Genomic DNA, 13,750 nt, shown 5'->3' with positions numbered 1-13,750 from the left:
TTCAATTCACATAATGTCTGATCACTTTGACAGCAGGAAATGTGCCAAATACATACTCTGGAATTTTTAGCATGAACTTTAATCCTAATAAGTATATAGATAGTACTGTTTCTTGAATTTAATGTTGCTGTTCTTTGAATTGAATTCAGTCTCCTCAGACCTGATTTGTCCTGTTTAGTGCTTAACTATGTTTCATTGATTTTTGAACTCTTATTTTTTTCAAATGTGAAATCTGGATGTATTTAAAAGTTGATAGCTTATTTATAATTGAGATGCCATGTAGTTTTTTAAAATATTTCTTTGAGGCACTTAAAGTATTTGTGCTATATTTAGTGATTGGCTTCTTAGATGTACCAAATATCATAAACATTGTTTTTAATGTTTGTAATTACTTAATACCTTTTCACTTTGTGTCAGTCTTTTCCTCATTTGCATTAGCATGGTAAATGGCTTTCTTTCCTTTTGTTTCCTTTTTAGTATTAGGGTTTGAAAATTTAAGGACTCACACTTGCTGGGTTTGCTTGCTAAATTGATACTCTACCACTTGAGACACACTACGAGCTGAGTCCTTTGCTGATTATTTTGGAAATGGAGACTCTTGCCCTTTTCTGTCTTGGCTGGCTTTGTATCTTAGTCTTTAGGTCTCAGCTTCCTAAGTAATGAGAATTACAGATGTGAACTACCAGTATCCATCTATTAATTGCCTTGAAGTCATATTTTTACTACTTTGAATTACAGTCACATTCTCAGCTTTTCTCTCTCTCACTCTCTGACTCACAGTCCTCCCCTCCCCCCTTTCAGTTTTTCCTGAGGCTTGAACTCTGGGCCTGGGCACTGTCCCTGAGCTCTTTAGCTCAAAGCCACAGTGCCACTTCCAGTTTTCTGGTGGTTAATTGGAGATAAGTGTCTTATGGGCTTTTGTGCCTGGACTGACTTTGAACTGTGATCCTCAGGTCTCAGCCTCCTGAGTAGCTAATATTACAGGCGTGAGCCATCAGTGCCTGGCTTATATTTTGAGTTCTAAGATCTTTGAATAGATTGCTTTGAATATGTATTGAATAAATTGCTTTGAATATGTCTAGAGTTAACTATATAACCTCTATCTGTGACATGATTTCGTTTTTCATTCATAACAGAATATCTAGAGAGCACTATTGTGCCCCTTCATTTGCCTAAAAGTTAGCCACCCCACATGGTATTATGGATCTAACCCAGGGCTTTGTGCATGCTTGCCAAATACTCTGCCACTGACCTATACTCCTAGTATAGGAGTATAGGTAAAAATTGTTTCCATGGTGTAAACTGGACTTGAATAATTGAACTTAACTTAAAGAAGCTGAAATATTAACTTGGTAGATTGACCCTGTGATAGGTCAGGATTAAGAAAGTACTGTTAGAGGGGCCGGATGTTTGGCCTAATGGTAGAGTGCTTGCTTAGCATGCATGAAGACCTTGGTTTGATTCCTCAGTACCACATACATAGAAAAAAGTGTTTAAGTGGTGCTGTGGTTCAAGTGGTAGAGCTCTAGCCTTGAGAAAAGTCCAAGAACGGTGCTCAGGCCTTGAGTTCCAGTCCCATAACTGGCAAAAGAAAAAAAAATCATCCTTGGTAATGGGTATAAGATTAAGTAAAATATATATTTTTTTTAAAAAAAGGAAGTACTGCTAGAACAATTGAAAGAAATATGGTTAAGATTTTAACATGCTAAAGAGCTCAGTCTCTGGAGTCTGAATTTAGGTTCATTACTTAACTGCCTATATAATTTCTCTGTACCTCCATCTAGCAAAATGGCTATAATCATACTTTTTAACCTACTGTGAGGAATACATTAATATTTATGTAGAACAGTACCTTGAACATGATACATTTGTTGAACAAAAATTCTTTTATAATAGTAGAGTCTATGTGTGTGTGTGTATTTAAGGAACATAGGGATGGGGAAAGTATGATTTTAGTTTCACAGAACATGAAAAAAGCAAAGCATTTTTTAAAAGATATTTTACGTGTTGAAAGTCAGCTGTATAGCCGCATAAAACTAACAAGTAGTATGATAAGGAAGCTCCCTAGTCATGAATAACTATATTACATTTATAAGGGTCTTTACTAAACTGAACAAGTTAGAGCTAAAATTTGTTGGTTAAACAGAGCTTGAGCCATAAGGAATGCTGTTTTAGAATTCAAGTTGCAATGAAGAGAGAGTAGTGTTGCATAATCTAGTTTTGAAGTACATAGAAATATTTAGTTACAAAGTGATAAAGATTCAGAGACTACATGAGCAAGCAACAAAGCTGAAAGTTGATTCTTTGAAAAGACTAGACAAACTTGGCAATATTTATGACAAAACAAGATAGACTCAGTGCTTATAATATTTGTGGGGAAAATATTCAATTTTGTGTATGATGCATTGATACTAGCTTGTTGAATTTGTTACATAATGTTCAGTTTTAGAACCATACATCATTGATACTGACAAAAAATGTTTGGATTATTTTGCTATGAGGGTTTTTTATTTTATTTTACTTTTATATAAGTAGTTGTACAAAGGTGTTTCAGCTTAACAAATCAGTTTATAAGTATAATGTATCTTGGTCATTGTCTCCCCTTCCATCATTCTCCTTCATCCCATTTTTTCCGGTCTTCCATTCCCACAAGTTATGTAATTCCATTTTTGCTCCAGGGGTTTTTTAGATAAGGGACTGTGGACTATTAATAGTCAAAAACATCCAGCAGTATAGACAAGGGAAATCTTACCCAATTTGGATTTGTAACCACATATGCAAAAAAATCTCAATGTTAGGAAATTGTATTTAGTTTCCCTCAAAACACATTAAAGATGAAACAGTATGAAAGTGGATGTAGAAATAATGCCTACAAAATTAATAAAACTACTAAATTAGGGACAGATGAGATTCCCCCTTCCCCCCCCCATACTAAAGTTTAAACTGCTTCATGCTTACTTGACTTGCTTGCTTACTCAGGGCTGGCTGGTGCTTTAGCACTTGAGCCATGCCTCCAGCCCTGCTTTATGATGGTTATTTTAGAGATGGAATCTCAGAGACTTTTTTGCCCTGGCTAGTCTTGAAACTTAATCCTCTAGAGTATCTAGAGGCAAATGAGTGATTAATGACAGGTTAGGAGAATACCTAGATTTAAGATGAATAACCAAAAGTACTTGTAGCTCTATAACAGCAGATAACTTGAAAAGGTAATTAGGGGAGATGTCTTATTGGAAGCATGGCAAATTATTAGATCTGGAAGAGTGATTACAGCATGTAAACTTCTGCCAAAGCAAAAACAAAAAAAGCACTATTGAAAGCCATGAAAGGCATATCTTGTCTTGTAAATATATTTTAGAGAACTTGATGTTCTTCAGAGTGAAGTGTAGAGTGTGCTATTTCTTTAAACATTTCAAGGGTTCCTAAAAAACTTCAAATGCTGATTTCCATTAGCATATTTAGAAAGGATTCAGAGTTCCCAAGACACTTTTTTCTTTTCATTTCTTCTTATGTGTGCACATGCCAGTCCTGGGGCTTGAACTCTGGACCTAAATACTCATTGAGCTATTTTGCTCAACGCTTGCAATCTACCACTTAAGCCACTTGTCCACTTCCAGCTTTTTGGTGATTAATTGGTTATAAGAGTCTCCAACCTTTTCCTGGGTGACCCTGAACCACCATCTTCAGATCTCAGTTAGGATTACACTTGTCAGCCACCAGTATCTGGCTCCTGCTAGGTCTTTGCTGAGAAGGTTTATCAGTGGAGAGTGGACTTGAGATGATTTCTGAGTATTCTAGTCTGCACATGCCCTCGCCAAATGTGGTGAAGAGGGGGAGGCCACTGTTCTGCCATTTGTCTAGATCAGCAATCTTTCTGTAAAGAGACTAATATTTTAGGGTTTGGAAATTATGCCTTCTGCTTAGTTGATCAGATCTGATATTAAAGTACTAAAATAGCCATCAATAAACTAATAATCATGTCATGTTCTAATAAAACTTTTCTGAAACATGTGACAGGTAGATTTGGCCTTCAGGTTATAAAATTTTCTGGCCTTCTATTGGAGCAAGTAATATGAGAAGACTTCAGAATAGGAACCAAATTCTGAGACCTATTAACAATGTAGGGATTTTTATTTAGCCTAAAAGTAATTTGAAACTAGAGAGTAAGTAGATTTATTTCTTGAGATAACTTTGTTGTAATGTGGAGAATGGATTGAGTGAAGGCTAGATAGGATGGAAAGATTGACCTTTAGTATGTTAACAGTAGTCTTAGAAAAATTTGTGAGGGCTTGGAGCACTTGGAGTCAGGGCAGGAGAATGGAATGGATTTGGAAGGTATTTCAAATTAGTAAGATTTGACAATACATTGCATATAGGGGTAAGGATATTGAGAGATCTGAAAGATACTTTTATGGTTTCTGTCTTGTTAATAACTCCTCAATAATTATGCTGTTGGTGAAATGGAACATTAGAAACTTCACAGGTTTGAAGTTAGTAAGTTTAGTTGTTTTGAGTCCCAAGTAAAAATGTCAAACAGGTAGCTGAGTTAAAGATGCATATTTAGGAAGCAATTAAATAGAGATGTTAATAGCTGAAATTCCCTTGGGAATGAATATAGATGATTGCCTAACAGATTGTTTAAACGATACTGGGGTTTGAACCCAGGTTCTTATGCTTCCTAGGTAGGTACTATTGCACTTGAACCTACCTCTAGCCCCAACATAGATCTTTGAGGAAATGCCAATGTTGATGGCCTAATAACAGAGATGATCCTGAAGGAAGCAGATTAAAAATAAACTATAGAGACTTGGGTATGGCTCTGTGGTAGTGCATAGGATGTGGTAGGATGAAAATGCCCTATTCTAATCTTTAGCTCTATGTAAATGCAAAATAAAATAACTGATCCTTTCTTGGCTCATTTCTTTACCTATAAATTAAGAGTTAATGATTTACTTTGGAATTGTGATAGAAATTGGAAATTATTTCAAGTGCCTGCCTTGTAGAAGTACTCAAGAAATGGTATTAGTGTGTGGCAGGCTTGAAATCTTTCAGTGCACTCTTTATTTCATAATAATCATTTATCCCATTTGTTGGATTCATTTTCTGATTTATTTTAAAATTAAATACTCCTGTGACTTTTTATTCTGTGTTTATGAACCCCTTTGAGATTATTATTTTAACTTTATTTTGAGGGTCTGGGTTGGGAACCATAGTCACAAGAATTGTTTCTCAGATTCCCTATCTGGAAATAATAACTTATGGGTATTACTGGCATCCAAAGAGGACTTCAAGATCTGTTGCCATTTCTGCCAGAGAAGGGTTTTTTTTATGTTTAGCAGCCTGTTTTACATTCCAAAATGAATTTAATGATTTAGGAATAAATCTTTTTTAATATTGTGATTAATAGAAGGGTTACATTATATTCACCAGATAGAAGGTGCATTACTTCACATACATTGATACCCTTTCTCATAACTTGGTTCCCTTTTCCCTTGCCCCACCCTGCCCCTCATCTTGTTTTCCCCCCTTCCCTATCCAATTTCAAATAACCAAATTCGCATATATCCAATATATCAGATAACAAGGTAAAATACTGTAACAAGATGAGATAGCCAAGGGACAGCAAAACAGATGAGAGATAACATAGTACATTAAGAACAACAATCACTCATTATATGGCTTTTGTTTCTATATCCTGGAGAGCCCAAGGTTTCTACTGATTATGACAAATGAGGGAAACCACTGGTCCTATGTTCCTTTGAGTCTGGCTTATTTCACTTACTATGATTTTTTAAGTCTTTCCATTTCCTTACAAATGGGGCAATGTCATTCTTTCTGACAACCGCATAGAATCCGTTGTATACAAATACCACATCTTGTTGATCCATTCATCTGGGTTGGTTCCATATCTTTGCTATGGTAAGTAGTGCTGCAATGACCATCATTGTGCTAGTGGATTTAGTATGCCCTTATTTCTGGACGATTGGGAAAATGCCCAGCAATGGAATTGCTGGGTCATAGAGGAGTTCTATGTTTAGTCTTTTGAGGAACTGCCATACTGCTTTCCATAGTGGTTGAACAAGTTTGCAGTCCCACCAGCAGTGTAGTAGTGATCCCTCCTGGCCACATCCCTTCCATTATCTGTTGTTACTAGTTTTCTTGATCCTGGCCATTGTAACTGGAGTGAGGTGGAATCTTAGAGTTGTTTTGATTTGCATTTCTTTTATGACCAGAGATGTTGAGCATTTCTTTAAGTGTCCATAGGCCGTTTTTGTTTCTTCTTCAGAAAAGACGCTCTTTAAGTCTTTGGCCCATCTTTTTCCATTGAATTCTTAAATTTCATTTTTTAAAAATTTTTTTAACATTTTTATTAAATAATTTATTAACATTGATTTTTACATCATATTTCAAATGACAAGTTTAACAAGCAAGTGTTCAAGAAGGGAATCTCTGTTTACAATCACTGGGACTTAGTATTTAGACTTAATCAAAATTAGGCTAAGGGTTTGTATATCATAGAACTATATTAATTTATGAAATAAAACATGTCTATAGAGTCATAGGTTTTTATAGTTATATTTCCATTAGCATGTCCATAGCATTGGGTATGCAGATATTGAGTCTTCGCTTTTGTACTCTTTGGATTTAATAGCCACATATTAAGGATACCATGGCCTTTTTTTTTTTTTTTTTTTTTTTAAACCAATCCTGGGCTTGAGCTCAGAGCATAAGCCCTGTCCTTGGTCTTTCTCAAGGCTAGAGCTCTACCACTTGAGCCTCAGTACCACTTCCGAGGAATTGAACCTGGGTCTTCGTGCATGCTAGGCAAGCACTCTACCACTAGGCCAAACTCCTGGCCCACCTATGGACCTTTTGTTCCTTAGGTCTTGACTTGTCTCACTCAACATGATCATCCACTTCCTTGCGAATGCCATTATTTTATCTTGTCTGTTGGCTATGTAGAATTCCATTGTGTGTATATACCACATTTTCTGTATCCATTCATCTGCAGTAGGGCATCTGGATTGTTTCCATCGCCTGGCTATTGTAAATAGTGCAGAGATGAACATAGCTGAGCAGGTATCCTTATAATATCCTAGGTCATGATGTTCAGGATAGATGCCCAGAAGTGGCATGGCGGGATAGTAGGAAAGGTCTATTTTCAGTTCTTTAAGAAACCTCCACACTGCTTTCCAGAGTGGCTGAACTAGTTTACATTCCCACCAGCAGTGTAGTAGGGTTCCTTTTTCTCCACAACCCCGCCAGCAACTGTCATTGTCTGAGTTCAAAATCTTGGCCATTCTTGTTGGGGTAAGGTGGTATCTTAGGGTTGTTTTTATTTGCATTTCCTTTGTGACCATAGATGATGAACATGTTCTTGTATGATTTTCTGCCATTTTAATCTCTTCTTCTGATAAGCCTCTCTTTAATTCCCTTGCCCATTTAGTGAATGGTTTATTGGGTTTGGGGGGGGGATTAGTTTCTTGAGTTCCCTATAGATACTGGATGTTAACCATTTGTCAAATGTATTATTGGTGAATATCTTTTCCCAGTTGGTTGGTTGTCTCTACTTTTACGACTATGTTTTTATCTGTACAGAAACTTTTTATTTTTAGGTAGTCCCATTTATTGAGTCTCTCTCCAATCTGTTGTGACCCTGGGATTCTGTTCAGGAATCTTTTGCCTGTGCCTATGAGTTCCAGTGTCTCTCCTACTTTATCATGTAGCAGTTTCACGGTTTCTGGTCTGGCATTGAGGTCTTTGGTCCACTTTGAGTTAATGCTTGTGCATGGCAAAAGGCTAGGGTCAATTTTTAGTTTTCTGCATGTGGCTGCCCAGTTTTGCCAGCACCAATAATTGAATAGACTGTGTTTGTTCCACTGTATATCTTTGGCTCCTTTGTCAAATACAAGTTGCCTGTAGGTATGTGATTTTTTTTCTGGGTCTTCTATTCTGTTTCATGGATCTTCTGGTCTGTTTTTGTGCCTATACTAAGTTGTTTTTGTTATTATGGCCCTATAGTAGGGTTTGAAGTCTGGTATTGTAATACCACCAGCATTGCTCTTTTTGCCTAGAATTGTTTTGGCTATTGTAGGTCTTTTCTTGTTCCATATGAATCTTTGGATTATATCTTCTGTTTCCGTAAAGAATGTCTTTGAGATTTTGATGGGAATTGTATTGAATTTGTATATCAGTTTTGGCAGTACAGCCATTTTCACTATGTTGGTTCTCCCTAGCCATGTGCATGTGATGTCTTTCCATTTCCTAGTGTCCTCTTTAATTTCTTTCGTTAGGCTTTTATAGTTTTCATTGAATAATTCCTTTACATCTTTCGTTAATTCCTAAGTATTTTATTCTTTTGGGGGCTATTGCGAATGGGATTTTGATTTGGCCTTCTGTTTGTGTATTGTTGGCGTACAAGAAGGCTACTCACTTCTGAAGGTTAATTTTGTATCCTGCCACTTTGCTAAAGTAGTTTATTAATTCTAGGAGTTTGGAAGTGGAGTTTGTTGGGTCACTCAAGTAGAGGATCATGTCATCTGCAAATAGGGATAGTTTAATTTCTTCTTTCCCTATATGGATCCCTTTGATGTCCTTTTATTGCCTTATTGTTCTGGCTAAGGGTTCCAGCATTATTTTGAAGAGAAGTGGAGAGAGTGGGCATCCCTGTCTAGTTCCTGATTTTAAGGTAAATGGATCCAGTCTTTCACCATTTAGTATAATACTGGCTGTAGGTTTTTCATATATGGCTTTAACTATTTTGAGGAATGTACCTCATTCCTATTTTTTCTAGTGCTCTTCAATATGAATGGATGTTGTATTTTGTCAAATGCCTTCTCCGCTTCCAGAGAAATTATCATATGATTCTTAACCTTAGCTCTATTGATGTGATATATTACATTGATTGACTTGCGAATGTTAAACCAGCCTTGCATCTGTGGGATGAAGCCTACTTGATCGTAGTGTATGATTTTTTTAAATTTGATTCTGGGTTCTGTTGGCTAATATTTAAATTTAATGTTTTAGGAATAAATCTTTTAAAGACACTCATGATTGCAAGTAGCAGTAAAAAGTTTTTTAAAAATCATAACTAATTTTATATAAGCATTTCTACATAAATAAAATTTCACAATGCTATATAATCTATTTTGATTTTCTGTTAAACTGAAAAAAGAATTCTGGCTGTGACCTACTGATTGGGTTTTATAATCTAGTGTTTGAAAAGAAGTGCTTTAAGAAAATCAAACTGAATCAGGAAAGTTATGTTATGCTTAAAAAAATGGCCAGTTCTTAACTGGCTAGTTGAGATGGGAGTAGCAGCATACCCAATGAAGTGTCTATTTCAGTGTTGTTAGCTTGATTCAGATAGAGAGTAGCATTCTTTGATGCCATAGTGGGCCTAGGACTCAGGGCCTGGGTATTAGCCATTAGCTTTTTCTCTTAAGTTTGGTTTTCTACTATTTTAGCCACCCCTCCATTGTTGGCTTTTGGGGGTTAAATGAAGATGTGTCTCACAGACTTTCCTGTGCAAACTGCCTTAGAATTGTGCTCCATAGAGCTCAGCCTTCTGAGTAGCTAGGATTACAGGCATGAGCCATTGGTGCCCAGTTTGATTTGTGACTTCTGTAACCTGATAGTATTTATTTTATTAAGTACCATTTAAAAATAATTGGTGTGTCCAACACTGGTTGTTTACCTGTATAAAAGCATATCTTCCAGATCTAGTGGGGTAGGCTTGGACTTTGATTGAGAAGTCTTCATTTAACAAAGTCCTGAATTGCTTTGAAAGTTGTCGTTTTTAACCTATGCTTGGGGAATTACCTTGTTCAGAGTAGTTGGGAGTCGATTAAGGGTATTAATTATAGCCTGTTGGGACAGAATGAGAGTCATCTTTATATAGAAATTATGCTTAGAAGAATGAGAAAGCTTTTTTTCTCAGGTTCTCCAAATGTCATTTTTTTCTAGTCTCTATCTATTCTGTAGCTCCTCCTAACCTCTGGTCAGAGAAGTAGAATTATACTACTGGACTTAGATCTGAGCATTTGTGTGGATGAAGTTGTGGATGAAGCTGGCTTTCCTCCAAATAGGGTAATTTCTAATGAATGAGACTCCACAGGATAGTATGGGTAAGATTTATATCCTGTATCTAGTTCATCTCCTTGCCCTAGCACAGTATTTTGTAGTATGGTCAGTAAAAATGTATGGCCTTGGTTTTGTACTGTTAATAATAGATCTAATAAAAGAATCTATTTCATGTCAATTTATTTTGAACCAAGTAAGCTTCTTAAGAGGCTGAGACAAGATTATTTGAGCTTAGAGTTTGAAAATACTGTGAATGAATAAATGAATAGATGGATGGGAGTCTTAAAAATTGGCTTCTTTAATAGCATTCCTGTGCTGGCCACACCAATTTATGGTACTATATAAGTGCAGATAGTGTATTTACTTGCACTTACATTTACTGTTAGGCCTAAGTTTGCTGAACTGTAGTTCTATTTTTAAAGCAGTGTTGAAGTTTGAATCCAGCTTCCTATGCCTGCTAGGCAGATGCTCTACAACTTTAAGCCATACCCCAGCCTCCAGGTGTATTTCTGATTCATTAAGATTATAATCTATATGTGTTAAGGAAGTACTCCTATAACAGAATATTGTATGTTTTCAAATGATAGTTATTACTATTTCAAGGCAAGTTAAATGTAGAGATTATCAATTTTATGGACTACAAAATCTGGTATACTACCAATTGTACTACAAGGAGAGTTGTTTTAGATAGTTTTATTTCTAGCTTTGTTATGTGATGTTTTTACAATATGACAGCTAATACTGTATAGGAATTCTCAAAGAGATGGGATTTAATTTGTAACTTTTAAAGAAGAGGAATCACAATGGAATGGTTACTCTTTGAAAGTGGTATTTTTTTAAATTTCTGTCCCTTGGAACAGAATACAATGATGTGATAAAAGAACCTTAAGATAATATCTTAATTTTGTCTTTGTGGAAGCCTGGCATACATTGTATAAAATATTTGTTTTTAAATTGAAAAATTTTTGATATAATTCTGTTATTAAGGTTTTGTACAGAGGAGTCCCCATTTTATAATTAGAAACTGTTCTAGCTTTTGGAAAATCTGAGGAAAAGTTTGTATGTAGTCCCTGGAAAAATACGTATGCACAAAGTTTGAAAGATTTCAGGTCCTTTCTAAAGGCCAACTAATCAAGAATATATCGGAGGCATTTCCCAAACTTGAATTCATTCTTAGTCCATGTTTCTACTAGTGTAACAAGTGGTTCTCTACCAGAGTCTGTATTGCCCTTCCAATGTCTGGAGTCATTTTTAGCTGCTATAAGTGGGTATAGAGAGTGCTGCTTGCATCTGATCAATAAAAGTAAGGATAGGTGCTAAACATTCAAAAGTCACTGCAAAGTCCTACAGTAGGATTATGCTACCCCAAATGCTGAAATTAAGATACCTTGGTATAGCAGAATATAGTCTTTAATGAAATTCCTAGTAGTTGGGCATATACATGGCAGGCTTGTACCTGTTAGTAAAAAAGCTAGATATCTTTTTCTTCTCATAGATTGTAGCTTTTATTTCCCATGATTGAGTAAGACTATGCCTTTAGGAAAATAGATCAGAGCTACCTGTTACTGCTCCTTAACATACTTAACTGTTCTTTTTTTTTTTTTTTTTTTCCAAAATGTGTTGATTCTACTCTACTGTCAGAATCTTAGAAGAGTTTGGCATTACTTCTTGCCTGGATTATTGCATTGACCTCTTTTCTTATATAGCATTTTATTTTGAGACTTACATATCTGCAATCACTTCCATATTATGTATCTCTTTACATACAACATAATACAAAGATCTATGTTTTCCAAATGTTGTAACATCTTGTAAGGCTAATACTGTATCAATTCAGTGATGTATGATAGTATTGGAATGCACAGATGTAATTTAGAATTTCTCAATTTTTTTTTGTCAGTTGTGGGGCTTGAATTCAGGGCCTGAGCACTATCCTTGGACTTTTTTCCTCAAGGCTAGAACTCTACCACTTGAGCCACAGCACCACTTCTAGCTTTTTTCTATGTATGTGGTACTGAGGAATCGAACCCTGGTCTTCGTACATGCTAGGCAAGCACTCTACCACTAGGCCAAACTCCTGGCCCCCCTTTTTTATTTTTTATAATTTCATCTCTTCCCACCTATTCTTCTCATTGATTTTCTCTTTTTTACAGTTTTGTTATTTCAAGTATGTTACGATTATGCTAGCCGGAGTATGTATCTTCATAAGACTGCCTTTTTTATTGGGTATAATTCCCTTTAGATTCCATTAAGTTGGGCACATTTCATTTGTTCCTAAGTGTGTGTGTTATTGGGTGGCATAGATTGTTTCCAGCTTTTTACTCTTATGGTGTTGAGGTTTGAGTACAGATTTTTGTGAGAATGTGAGGTTTTAATTTGTAGAAACGTCAAATGCCATTGTTGGAATGTTTTGAGGATTAGCTTGTGCACATAGTCTTAAGTTCTCAGTATACAGTAAAATGAAAACAAATGGTAGTTTTAGTTTCTTGAGTCCTTATCCTTACAAATAGTAAGCAGACGAATGTATAGGTAAGTTGGGAGTTTGGCCTAGTGGTAGAGTGCTTGCCTAGCATGTGTAAAGACCTCGATTCGATTCCTCGGTACCACATACATAGAAAAAAAGCCAGAAGTGGTGCTGAGGCTCAAGTGGTAGAGCCCTTTCTCTGAGAAAGTTCAAGGAGAGTACTCAGGCCCTGAGTTCAAGCCCAGGACTGGCAAAACAAAATGGCTTATAGACTTGACCTTCAGAAATGTCCCTAAACACTTGTTCTATATGTAAGGTCTACCTTTTAAAGTCAGGGCTTAAGCCTTACGTTTAACTATTTTGACACTTGCATACTATTTTATATGTTATGAAGTGTCTGGTAGTGAAATGAGATTTCATTATAAAGTGTCTCTTGAGGGCATTGGTTTTTATTGTTTTTTTGTATCTTTCATAGTAACCTAGTATGTTATACACTTTGAATTTTCTTGTCCTTATACACTGTTGAAAATACCTAACTATGTCCAAATGAATTCACTTTGAAATGGCTGTTTATTCTTGTAACTCATGAGAAGTTTGTGTGAAGTTGTGACAAGTGGGTTTTTTGTTTGTTTTTGGTGAATCCTGAATCAGTATATGTAAGTTTGGCATATTATCTAGTGAATCTGAAGAGAAGAAATAAGTAAATGAAACTGTTTTTGTAAACTGGTGAATGAATCATGTATTTACTAACAAAGGCCTTATATAGTAAAGATTCCTGAAGTTACTGCTTAGTTTGTTTACTTCTTTCAAAGTTTACCAAGTGTTTACTATGTGCTAGACTGTGCCTGGTACAGCTACATAAGAGAGAGAGAGGTTAACTAGATTCTAGATAATATTTGGAAGTAGATATTGTCCTATTAATCTGTCTCAAGTGAGCTAGTAACTTGCAAGTTCAGACTGGCCTAGCCTCCAGTAGTGCCAGTATTACAAGCATGTGGCACCATGCCCAGCTTCCTTTGCATTTTCTTTTAGTGCTTTCTGGACTTACATTTAGATCTTTGATATGTTTTATAATTGTTCTACAAGTCAAAAAATGGGGGTGAAATTTTGATCTTCTGAAAGTGGAAATCTAGTTTTATCAGAACCATTTATTGAAGAAGTTGCCTTTCTGTAGTTTTTGTTTTTCACACCTTTCTTGAGTGTCTG

General features: G+C 35.8%; 1 protein-coding gene across 2 annotated transcripts in view; it reads left to right on the top strand.

The window, feature by feature from the left end:
• Positions 1-13,750, top strand: part of Arhgap5 (Rho GTPase activating protein 5) — a 51,690-nt gene that overhangs the window by 4,716 nt on the left and 33,224 nt on the right. The window lies entirely within an intron of this gene.

Source organism: Megascapheus bottae, chromosome 14 (assembly GCF_031878675.1).
Source record: "Megascapheus bottae isolate mThoBot1 chromosome 14, mThoBot2.hap1, whole genome shotgun sequence".
Classification (NCBI taxonomy): domain Eukaryota; kingdom Metazoa; phylum Chordata; class Mammalia; order Rodentia; family Geomyidae; genus Megascapheus; species Megascapheus bottae.
The sequence above is the reverse complement of the archived record's forward strand: the minus strand, read 5'-3'. Positions and strand labels throughout refer to the sequence as shown.